Source organism: Montipora capricornis, chromosome 6 (assembly GCF_036669925.1).
Source record: "Montipora capricornis isolate CH-2021 chromosome 6, ASM3666992v2, whole genome shotgun sequence".
NCBI lineage: Eukaryota > Metazoa > Cnidaria > Anthozoa > Scleractinia > Acroporidae > Montipora > Montipora capricornis.
The window spans coordinates 19,295,486-19,307,985 of NC_090888.1; the positions used below are offsets into that span (position 1 = coordinate 19,295,486).

General features: G+C 41.5%; 1 long non-coding RNA gene and 1 pseudogene across 1 annotated transcript; one reads left to right on the top strand and one right to left on the bottom strand.

The window, feature by feature from the left end:
- The first annotated feature begins 1,746 nt into the window (after window positions 1-1,746).
- LOC138051723 (steroid 17-alpha-hydroxylase/17,20 lyase-like) lies at window positions 1,747-6,657 on the top strand (annotated as a pseudogene).
- LOC138051724 (uncharacterized) lies at window positions 5,581-11,902 on the bottom strand. The gene is made up of 2 exons (XR_011132893.1): window positions 11,737-11,902; window positions 5,581-9,329 (listed from the first exon to the last, which is right to left on the bottom strand). It is a non-coding gene; the product is annotated as an uncharacterized lncRNA (long non-coding RNA).
- Between the last annotated feature and the right edge of the window lie 598 nt (window positions 11,903-12,500).

Below are 12,500 nucleotides of genomic sequence, written 5' to 3' on the forward strand. Positions count from 1 at the left end.
AGACAAAGTGCCTGACTGACTGGAGCTTGTTCAAGTGTCTGCTTGGAAGCATTACTCCAAACAGTGGGAACAGTACTAGAAAACAACTTAGTGGAAGACAAAAAGTCGTCAACTAATGAAATGAGGGTCTCTTCGGTCCACAGGTCAAGTAGGTGCTTAGATTCTATTTCATGAGGATTAACTTAAGATACAGGTAGAAGCTACAAACTCAGTGATGTGTTTGTTATAATCGCAGATTTGGGTCGATCGTTACTCCTAGTCTCTAGTAAATAGTATTGGCTTTAGTCTCCTGTGCTAGAAGGCATAACATTTGTTGGCAAAGGTGGAAGACTTCTTAACAATTGTGGGACGCCGAGAAAAAAGGAGCTTCGTTGTCTTGTCCGGGTCTACCGAATAGCGAATTATGCAACAACTATCTTGTAATGTCACGGCGAGATCCTTGTTTACAGCTCACCACTGCGTCAAAAAGTTGAATCGGAGGAAACCGCGAGTGAACATCTTAGTGTCATCCACGTACCCCAATACTCGGGCCCAGGGTTGGCCACCGTTTTCACGTCGTTTACATAGAGCGGCGAATTTTTTTTTTTCACAGGCACGGGTTCCTCAATATCGAACCCTGGGTGACGCTAACTGACAAGGAAACGAGGTTGAGAATAGAGCAATTCTCGATTCTAACCACTTGGTTTTTTTGGGATAGGTAGCTCTTGAACCAAGCTTGTGCACCATCTGGACAAGCCCCGCTTTGTGGAGTTTTAATAGCAACCAGGTCATGTCGGATGCAATCAAAGGCCTTTGGGTTGCCAGTGAGTAGACATCTTCTGTGACCATCCCTATCCTTTAGGAGCTCCGTCTGCATAGTAGAGCAAGGCTTGTCTCGGTGGAAAAGTGCTTCCTGTTTCCGCTTTGCAACAAAGATATTATGTCAATCGGAGTCCAGGAAATCGACGAAATGCGAATGCGCTGACCTTTTTCAAACCTTGGATATCATAGGCAACAGAGAAATAGGACGAGTATTAGCAGGTGAGGGTCTTCATGATTGTCAGAATTGGGGATAAGATAAGAATACCTCAGCAGATTTCCAGCCTGTGCGAATGTATTTGAGGAAAAAGAATTATTTATTGGGTTAGTTATTGTCGGAAGAGAAACCGCAACAACAACGCGATCGATACTGTACGGTACTCGTGACACGGTCAGTCAAGAATTAAATGTGTGACTTTTGGGCTAAAAGTGGCTAAACAAAGGACAGAGTGTAGGCTCGGTGTAGACTTCCGCTCACCATATATTGCTGGTGTAGTCTTACAAGTTGCCTGGGACCTCAATTGTATTCTATTCACAACAAGAGAAAATTATTCCTCACGCATTCCAAGCTGCGGTCTATAATTGACGGTATCGTTTAACCCAAACCACAAATCCTGGGGAAAGGTATCACATTTTGTTAGATGTGACCGCTTTCAGGGGAGTATATGACTTTCGGCGGGTGGCACAAAATTGAGGCGAACAAAATCGCTGGCCAAACCTGCGAATAAGCCTGCAATTCTTTGAAAACTATTTTTTTTAAATGCGAGTTTTGATTTTGCGTCCAATTAGATTTTACCGCGCGAGCTCTTGCAGGTTTGCGAATTGGCAAACTGATCGTGCGTGGAAAGCAATGCTGCGTAACACTGTGACTCAGCATTTGCGTAATGGAGAACATATAGTGGGCACATTGCATCACTAATTTTGTTATCAGTCCGTTTCGGTGCACAGTGGACGATGGCTTTGCTTCTGCTAAATGCAATATGCAATTTACTCAGCCTTGGAAATATCATTTTGGTATTGCTACTTTTCTTCCTTCTGCATTATGTGAAAGTGTTGTACGAATTCAGAGACATGCCGCGGGGGCCACGTCTGACTTGCCTGCCCATTGTGGGCAACATCTTATCTCTTAAAACGAAAGTTGACAAGATGGCCGAAACCTTCGAAAGGTGAGTTAGGTCCAAGAGGTTGAATAGACGTTTTACAAAGTTGTCTCGTTAGCTCGTCGGCGTTTACTTAACCGAAACGTTTCCACAAGGAAACTGTGGTCCGTCCAAAAAAAAAAAAAACGTTCTAATGATTATCACAACATGTACAGTGCAGTATTGATGGGACCTGTTTGTTGATGGTGCGATAAAGCTATTCCTCTTCTTTTTTACCCTTAGTTTCTAAAGGGATGTTAAAACAAGAATATAAAAACACCAAATAGCGTTAAAAGGCTTTCAAGCAACTGGGTGCGACCTACTTGCATAAGTTCCAAAATCTTAATTTTGCTTTCATTGAAGCATGACTTCTATAAGTAACTCCTTGAACGCTTATATTCATATGGATAGCGTAAATACTCTTGTGTAATTTGTAATCAGCCAAGCGGTGCAAAACACGTATCCCACAAGTTTCATATTGTCTTCATATTGTGTTTAAACTATAATGTCAATCTTTCGAGCTTATAGTTAGAATATTGGTTTACGGTTTGTTGCGTTCGGCGAAGGAGAACGCATTCTTTTTTGCCCCCCAACCCCCCCCCCCCCCCCCATTCAGAGCATAAAAGCTAGTTAGCCCCTCCCCCCCTGCCCCTTCTTTTAAGCACCCACCCTCTCCCTTATTCTTCATAACCAAAACAATAAATGATACACAACATTAATTAATCACGACAGTAGACTGATCCGCTATGGCTTATTCACGTGCTGGAAGTTCGGATGATTTCTGTCAGTGAATAAAAACGTTGCAAATAACGTATACAATGCAAACACAGGGGTTGAAATGGGAAAACAAAACTTACAAGCTAAGAGGTCTAATGCTACCAGTACCTAACAAGCAATTTTCTATTTTGTTTCCGCCCTGTCACTCTTCAGTGTGTGAGAAAGAAGTCTTTTTATTATTTCAGACCAATAACTTCATTTTGTGGAAATCTCTCGATTACTCAAATTATCTTATTTTGTAGTCTGAGCAAATACTACGGCGGCGATTTTTCTTTGAAACTTGGAAGCTTCAAGTTCCTGATGGTTTCAACGCCTGAGGCTGTCAAAGAGGTGCTACTAGTTAAATCTGTTGCATACGCTGGAAGACCACGAACGCGTGCTTACTACGACTTGTTCTTAGGTAGGTTGTAAAAAAAAAGTAAAAAAATAAAATAATCTCTTTATTTATTTCTTTGATCGTGAGCGGGCGGTATCCTGAGAATCCTGCAATCTGATTGGTTCCGGGAGCGGGCAGTATCTCCTATCTCCTCCTATCTCTCACGGTCATGGTAACCAACTACGCTGAGTGCAGAGTGAAGTTTCAATCTGTCTTAATTGTTTTTTGCAATAGAGCAGTGTTATTATTCAACTTTCTCAAAAAAAAAAAAAAAACAAAGGATTCTGACGAAAGCTATCACAGTGAAAGCGAATTTTATTACCCAAACGAAGAAGAAGAACGAACGAACGAACGAACGAACGAACGAAGAAATAGTTTGTCCTACCTTCTAAAAATATAATTTAGAAATGAATAAAAATGTTATTCACCAGCCTTGGTCGGTCCGTATTGGGAAAATAAGGACTCTGTCTCGAGTACGGCCCTCGGCCTGCGGCCTCGGGCCGTACTCGAGACCTGGGGCACAGCTTTTCTCGATACGGACTTCCCCGGCCGGTGAATAACATATACGTAGCGAATTTCGGTTTCTCCAGTCGGGACAGTACCTTTAGATACGCTCCAGAAAATTTTATTTTTGCACGGTTTTTCATGTTAACTTGCTAATTGGTTTTAGAGTAAAACGAAATAGATTTACTGAGTTCCTTTTAGACAAAAAGAGAGAGAGAGAGAGAGAGAGATCTTCGCACTTATCTGGATATGTAAGATTCGAACCCATGATCTCTTTGATGCCTGTGCAATGCTCTACCAACTGAGCTGTTAAGCCATGCACCCAGTTGCGAGCAGGTCAGTTTGTTGGGCTCATGTGTTCCCGTAAAAGGACTCGGTGAATAAAAGATTCATTCAAACAGTAATTAAATTTTTCATAACAGCACGCAGCACGCAGCTATAAATCTTTCCTAATTTAAGAATCCATCACGAAAAGGGTGACCAGTGTACAACAATTTTGAGAATTTCGTCAAACATAACTCGCACTTATTGATTTCGGATTTTTGCGATTAGATTACGCGTTTTCCTATACAAATGCTGATGTTACAGTTGGGTGACACCATATTCTCAACTAAATAAAATGCGTTACTTGCCTTCGCAATAATATTTAAGGGTTTTAAGATTAGGTTTGTCACAGTCTGCTGTTGCTGAGAAAGAACTTTGCTCCACACTGTCTCTCTGCACCCAGGTGTATTATTTGACACTGGCGGCATACTGCTGAGGGTAACCCTCAGATACACTAGCATCCCTTCCAGGGTGGAGGAGGGGGAAGGGGGAGGAGTAGTACTGTCAGTCGGTTCACGACATTTTAAATCGGAAAAAGCTCCGGCTGTTTGAGAATTAGAGGTGTGCCCGCGCCCTTGCCTTTGTCAATGTGTAATATGTTTTTTTTCATCCTAGGTTGCAAGGACCTTGTTTTTGCTGAGTATGGTCCTGCGTGGAAGTTTTACCGTAAACTTTTCATGACTGCACTGCGCCAGTACCTTTCCAACATTCCTCTAATAGAAAGCCGAGTGACATGCCAAGCAGAAAAACTGATACGATTCATGGAAGACCAAAGAGGAGAGCTTTTCGATCCCGCTGATCACCTGATGAAAGCTGTGGCTAATATCATTTGCGGTATTACATTCAAAGGTGGCTCTGATACTCAAAGTCCAGACTTGGACAGGATGTTGAAGCTAAACGCGGCCTTCGTAGCAAATGTCGATGCTTTTCAAAAAGTTTTAATTTTGGATTTTTTCCCCTGGGTGCGTTATTTGCCAACAAGGATCTACGAACGCTGGATGGAACCCGTTCGGGAAATACACAAAATAATTCGAAAACGATTAAAGCAAACGAAAGAAAATTTTGATCCCACAGAACCAGTTGAAGATTTCACTTCAGCTATGCTTTGTGCCCAACGCGACTTTGAAGCAGAGTGCAAATCGGAGGAGGAAAAGGCCGATCTTTTTTCCGAAGATCGCTTCGTTACAACCATTCATGACATGTTTGTTGCCGGTTATGAAACCACGAGCACAGCATTGAGATTCGTGGTGGCATTTATGGTAACGCACCCGAAATACCAAGAAGACATTCAGCGCGAATTAGATGACGTACTTGGCGACAGACGACCGACATTAGATGACCGACCCGATCTCCCCCTTGTCCAAGCAACGATCCTGGAGTCACTAAGGGTTGGTAACATAGTTCCATTAGCTGTACCTCATGTAACCATTGAAAATACAACGCTTCGTGGGTACCGTGTTCCTAAGGGCACTATCGTGTTTCCCAACACAGAGGCGGTTCACATGGATCCTAAATGCTGGGAAAATCCAACCATATTCAACCCTACCGCCATATTGATGAGAATGGAAAGCTAGTGGCAAACCCTGATAACTTCTTTCCCTTTGGTGGTGGGCGCCGTGTCTGTGCTGGAGAAGCCCTGGCCAAAATTGAGCTCTTCCTTTTCACCTCGCTTTTGTTTCAGCACTTCACCTTTGATGCAGAGGAAGGCTATCAGCTTCAGATGAAGGGAGCCATTGTACAGTTTCCTGCTCGTTACAATATACGTGCAATCAAGCGAAAGCATTGAGGAAATGACCTGATCGTCTTTTATCCTAAGATTTTCACGTGTGTATAGGGCCTCTAGAGGCGAGTCAAGTTGTTATCGACGACTATTTCCAGTCGAGAAGTTAATTGAATCGACAACTGTCATTGTTAGAAAATGCCTTTCCACTTGCGAAAAATTTAGGAGCCGTTTTTCAGGAGCCTAGTAACTTAATTGCAATGCGCATGTTTATATCGGGCAGAATGAAGAGCCGCTGACTTTTGCGTTGATGTTAAATGGACTTTCCGTAATCAATAACTTGTTGACAGACAGGAGAATGGAAATTGTCGATAACAAAACGACCGCATTTGTCATCGACAACTACTTAACTGGCTTTGTTGTCGACTGCTTGAATTTTTTCTCTATTTGTAAGCTTTATAAAGCCTCATTTACACTAGCAAGTTTTCCTTGACAACCCCACTTGTCAAGGAAACCTTGCCGACTTTACACACTTGCAAGTTTTCCTTGACATTTTTTTCCTTGACAAGTTTTCCTTGGTAGTGTAAATAAAAAATATGTCAAGTTTTCCTTGAGAAGTGCACTTGACAAGTAATTTAAACCAGCAAATATCGTCCCTGACTAGTAAATTTTTTCCTTGACAAGTGCCCTTGTTCAAAAGCTAGCATGCTAGTTTTTGAACAAAGACACTTGTCACGGAAAACTTCAAACTTCCTCTTGTGTAACGGGCTTAAATAATGCTTAACTCGATTCACGCATGTGATGTTTTGTAATACATGAATATAACGTTTATCGACAGCTAAGAAGCTGTCGATAACCACTTGCTCGTCTGTGGAGGCATGTACCGATGTGTTAGGTCGTGCAGTGCAGCTTAGAGTCCTGCTTAAACAAGGCAAACGATTCGCTAGAGCATTGAAGCATTTCGAAATATTTCATTCGCTATTAAACCGGGAAATTCCTTCCGTACCTTCAAAACAAAATCATTCTTAACAAAGAAATCTTGCAGTATTAAAGTCTTATCAAACGTCTTAGAAGAACGACTTTTAACCTTGGGGTTTTGACATCAGTCACTTATTTCTTTGCTTTAATTATATAATTCAAGCTAATTCGTTAAGTACTCGTGCTTTTATACTTCGTAAATGTATTACGAGTCTTAAAAGGCTTTTTTCCATTTCTCTCATTAAAAAGTTCCGTCCATACGTATCCGGATAATTTTGAATCAGCAACTTATTTTTGCGGATTTTCCTTCCGTCCACACGTATCCTGTGAATTCGGGCATGCAATTCTGACACTTTATATCCGCTCTCCAGAGTGGAAAGTTTGGAAGTCGAGTATTTCGTCACAAACTCAGATCCAGTCTTTACTGCGTAAATATTTAGCACGGCCGCTGAAAAAACTGTCGCCAACCCCCACACCTGATGGCACATGCTCTGTTGACTATAATCACAGAGGATTCCTGGATATTAGAACGAACCTGAGGCCTACTCTGGGACCTTAAGTCACCGTAACTTAAGACGACTTAAGAAAAGAATGCCGAAAATATAAGGCGACTTAATTTAAGGCAACCTTACACAAATTAAATTGCTTATTCTAATTAACTCACAGAATATCAACTGATCAAAAGTCTCCATATTTCTTTTCCAAATTCAGAAAAAAAAGAGGTGTGAAATTCTTCTTCTTCTTCTTTTTCTTCTTCTTCTTCTTCTTCTTCTTCTTCTTCTTCTTCTTCTTCTTATTATTATTATTATTATTATTATTATTATTATTATTATTATTATATAAACACCAATGAAATACCAAGTGAGCTTTCATGCGAAAGCATATCTTCACACATGAAAAGATCACTGTTGCTATGGTTACATATGAAAATCGCGCCTTGCGATGCATTTCGTGGAATTATTTAGTATTTCATTGGTGCTTAAATAATAAATATGTGAAATATATAATAAATTGTGAAATAAATAGAGGATATTACACGGCCGCTTGGAAATACGAAATTTCTCTTATCGTGTTGAAAAATATTCCACTCATTCGCTGTGCTCACTTGTGAAATATCTTTCGACACTCGAAGAGAAATTTCGTATCTCAGCGCGGCCATGTAGTATCCTCTATTTATTTCACAATTTTTAATTGCTATATGACAGTGTTAAATGCCTATGTCTGAATGCCACTAGAGCTATAAATGTGGGGCTGGAATAACAGCAACCATAATAAATTAGCAGAATTTCGGAGATCAACAAAGAGTTTCCAGCAATCTCATTGGTTGACTGGTTTCCTACAGAAATAATAATATGATTTTATATTCACCGCACGCACTAGCTGGTGAATATAAGGCAAAACAAAATGGCACGGCTCCCGCAGGCACTCGTGACCTTTACAACAAAAATAAACTGTGTCGGTTATCAATTATTCGCTATGTCGATCATCACTGTTGTCGGTTCAGCTCTGAAGTTATACTCAAACAATTATTCGTCTCAGATGTAAACTCACTTTGCCTTTGGCAAATAACTGTTGAATATGATTAAAGTTACAATGTATCGCAAGTTTGTTTTTCTGATAGCTACAAAGCGTATTTAGTTGTTCATCAAAAGAAAGACATGTAATTTAAATAAGACTGTTATAGAAAATTCATAATTTAAACAAAAATAAACAACAAGGAAGTCAAACTATTTAAGCTCAAACTATTTCACAAATGAGCGCAAATAATTATTATCTTAGCAAACTTATCTACGAGATTCCTGCAGCTTGCACTATCAATTTTTGCACGAAAGTTTGGTAATTTTTCACCATTCCAATGGCATCAAACAATGGTTGTTTCTTTTCGGAAACCCAACCAATGAATGTTCTTCTCTTTCTTCAGTTAGGCACAACACTCCAATATAAAGTAACGAGTACCGTATGCTAAGTTCTTTCTCAATGAAACTTCTTTTTCTTAGTCGTCGTTAACACTTTATAAGCCCTTTCTCTATCCGTGATCATTAACAAGCTTTTGTCCGCCGTTTTGATTCTCCCAGCAAGTGTCTATGTCTCTCTGTGCACACTCGCGTAAGCTTGAGTCAAGCCACGTGACCATAACATTTTCAGAATAAGGGTCCCTTCCCTTCAGCGGTACATGCAAACCCAATTGCGATCAATCAGCATAATGCAGTTTTAAAGGAAGAGTATTGTGAGCTTTTGTGGCACGGTTGCCCTTTTTATTCCTGCATCAGATATGAAAAAATGTACACCCAGCACGTAAATGTAACACTTGCCCTACACGTGCAGGTTTCCTTGGAGTTGTGGAGTTTAGTGGATGTGCAGTGTTATTGACCGTTATTATACGCATCGTGCATACATTTGGTGACAAAATATGTGATCAAGATTTGGAATTTTGTGTGGCGGAATAACAGATACTCACTCATGCCCGTTATGCCGGCTGGCATGTAGGGCAGCAACAAAGATATTTTCTCTGCTGCGGTTTCCGTAACATGGGTGTCTTTTCCGGAATAGGGATGCTAGCCCTATGTCCAATCCCCAGCCTGGAGGACCAGTTGCTTTGAGATTGGAGTTTTCCTTCTCCTAGACGGACTGCCCTCCAAGGCTAACGAGCTCCATCCACCCGTGCTTGGAATCAGAGTTGTCCCTCTCCTAGGCTATTCTGGTCCACAGCACCCTACATGGAACAAAGTTGCGTCAAATACTTGGAGTAAGACTTCTCAACCTTACAATAGACATTTTCTTTCTTTAGTTAAAGTTAAACTTACATTAGTATTACATCTAAAGTAAATAATTTCAATTCTTGTTTTTGATCCTAAATTTGCAGGCCTGCATGTGGGCTGAGTTTCAATCGATCTCAACCTGACTCTAGGGTTTTTCTCCAGGGTAGTCCGGTTTTCCTCCCTCATCAAAATCGAAATTCGCAATTCAGTCCTCAATACTGTAAGTAAAGAGTGATTAGCACTGCCAATTATTATTATTATTATTATTATTATTATTATTCCATCCGTTATATTTGTTATTTAAAATTGCAAAAATATTTTGAGGCATCATATCGCTGCTCCTCACAAAGGTGAGGAATCAATAGCATAGGACTGAACTTTTTTTATGGGCTTTCATGTTTAATACTTGTTTTTGTAACAAGAAAATGGCATAAGATTTTGCCAAAAATAAAATACGTGAAGACTAGAATCTTTCTTGTGGTGTCTCCATGTTGCAAGGCAAAGGTAGGAAAAAAAGCTTGTCGCAGATATTTAATCAGGACTTATATGATTCCTGCAAGAACTTACATGTATCTCTACTGCATTGTCCTCTTGTGTGTTCTGGTCTCTCCTATGTGTTCAGGAGTTCGCTAGGCTCATCAGCACCTTTCAAAAGGGTATCAGGGGGAAACTCCCTGCCCCACCCATTATTCTTTTTTTGGAAATAAGCCAAGAAGTGATTACATTAAGATGCCTCCCTTGATCTGCCAGTACTTTATTGACTCATTCTCAGTTGTTTTAGGCTAACTGTAAGGTGTAATGTGTTTGTGGAATTAAGGTGGCATAGGGCGACTTAAGGCGACTGAAGGCGATTTAAGGTCCCAGAGTAGGCTTAACCTGGATATGTGTGGACGGGCAAATTCGATTTGAATACGTTACATTTGGACGCGAAAAATTGTTAATCCACAGAAAAAAAATTGCGGATTCAAAAATATCCGAATACGTGTGGACTAGGCCTTTTAAAAAGCAGATCTATTGGCCATTATGAAAATAGTTTATTCGCTTAATTTTTACGTAAAGCTTAAACACGAAGATTCACTATAAAAGGGGGCGCTTCACGCACTGCTTTTGTTCGAATTCATTCAAGCACGACTGATTAATTATCCAAGATGGTGATCAACAAACAGCAACACAGAGTCGGAAGCCCGAAAAGATATTTCTAGAGCGAATTTGGGGAATTTGAAAAAAGAACGACAGATAACAATTTATGGCATTTGACGGACACATTGCCATAAGGGGCTTTTTTATTGAAGAAATTATCACAGAGCCTAAGGCACCACACGTTTTATAGTCCCGCGCACGTCAACGGTGACTGACAAATGAGCCTCGATCTTCCCAGGGAAGACTTCCTTATATAGCGCGCCTTCGTGTTTAACACCTATTCCAACTTATCCCATAATCCATGATGGTATCAGCGAACAGAAACGCATAATCGTAGTTATGTCATCCCTAATTCTTCAGGAGGTCACAGTTTTCATGAAATTGCGTACGAACTGAAGGTCACTATTTTCACGCTTATTTTTTCCATAAAACGGGAGCTTGTGTCACGCCTGAACTCTTGGTCTCATGGGGAAGCCTTACCTAGTGTTGCACCTTGCGCCACGTGTATTTTTTGGGGTATTTAAGGTATCTTGCGCTTTATTCCAACGCGGCAAGCTAGTTGGCTGTGAGTTTTTTTTTCTCGTCGCCGCCGTCGAAGCTGTAATCTTCTCTATGAATAGCTGCCTTACAGTAATCTCCCATTCAAGATTTAGTACCATATCCTCACTGCATACTCATTACCTCATCGCATAAGATTAAGTTATGGGAAGAGTCCGCGACTGATGAGGCAGTAGGCATGCAACGAGGATAAGAGCATGTAGGGGCTTGGTCAACCTCCACCAGGGGAGGCGGGTGGGTTGCAAAAGACGGCTGTCTTTGTGGAGTACAAGACGAAAAGACCACGCTTCAAGCGGAGAGACCAAATTTAAACTCGAAATGGCGCAAAGCATTACTGACGCTATAGCACGGGCGAAAACGGGGGAATGTGATGGCATAACGGCGTGTTTTGCAATGAGCTAATTAATTATGCAGTGAGAATAGCAAAAAACAACTGGACTGCCTGGGAAGGTAAAATAGCTCTAGCGGCCTGTTCCTCCCGTATAAACTTAAGATACTCCCTAACAAGAGGGTGCGCTACAGGGTTAGAATCGCGTGAACGGCCAATATTGTTGAAAATGGCCCTGAGCTTCCCTAGCAACGGGTCTACCGAGCCGGCGGCCAAACGCGAGGGGCATTTACAACTAACACGTAGACACGACTGAGTATGAACTACAGTTCTACCTGTCTCTCCTGTCTTCTCCTGGAAACGTCTGGATATCCCCACATGATCTATACGTTTATTAGGCTTCCCCACCTTCACAAGGCTAGTCTGCGAACCGCAGCCCTGACAAAAATTGGCGTCAATGTCATTTGGATACAAACACGCAGAACAGCGACGGGCGGCTTTCCAAATTCTTGCAACCTGGCAACGAATAAATAAGCAACAGCTGTCAAGTCACTGGCAGACACATCGAAAAGCCCAAAGGTCCCATTGTAGGTCACGCGGGAGCCATTGTGAAGAATGTCGAGAAGGGAAAAGAAGCACCGAGCTGGAGCCTTTCCTGCCCAAAAGCAACCGGTCAACAATCAGAGCCTCGAAGTTCGACTGAGCTGAGAAATCGCTTTAAACGTCTCGCGGATATAAAGCTTGCATCCAGGGACCGCCAGACTGAATGAAACCACTTTTCCCGCAAATCTCTGGAGCATTTTAAGGCCAATACTGCGGGAAGCCAACATCTGTTCTCTCAAGCTACTAAACTTGAGCCTCTTATCGTCTGGCAGCAGAAATGCTTGACGCGAGGAATCGCACAAAAAACCAAGAAAGCGAACTACTGTGGACGCAACCCACTGTGACTTTGCGATACCAATAAAATAGCCCGCTTCAATAAGCAGATAACACATTATGTAGGCAGCGGCTTCAGCGAAGACTTTGCTCGGAACTAAACTGTGAGGGGAAGGACCAAATGAAGTGGGGTCACCTCACCGACCCTACCCCACACATCAAG